Genomic DNA, 315 nt, shown 5'->3' with positions numbered 1-315 from the left:
TTAGTCTAGAAATGTATGGTTTTTCGTATAACGCAAACGATTACAGTACAGTGATAGTGTCGTGAATAATAATACCTCCACAGTACAGTAATTTGCTTTATACCGAAACAATTTTTTCGAAGTATGATTGCATGAATATTTAATGCTGTCTAGGCTCACGTAAACAGTAAATTCCATACATCATCTAAGAAAGGGATGTGCCGTTGCAAACGTTAGACCAGCTGAAAAACCTCAGCAATGAACTTATCAAAGTACAGCAGCCTATTTATTCATAAGCCGTCAACCATTATTTTACCAACTAGTTCCATATTTCCC

This window comes from Panulirus ornatus, chromosome 19, assembly GCF_036320965.1.
Source record: "Panulirus ornatus isolate Po-2019 chromosome 19, ASM3632096v1, whole genome shotgun sequence".
In the NCBI taxonomy this organism is placed as follows: Eukaryota; Metazoa; Arthropoda; class Malacostraca; order Decapoda; family Palinuridae; genus Panulirus; species Panulirus ornatus.
The sequence above is the reverse complement of the archived record's forward strand: the minus strand, read 5'-3'. Positions refer to the sequence as shown.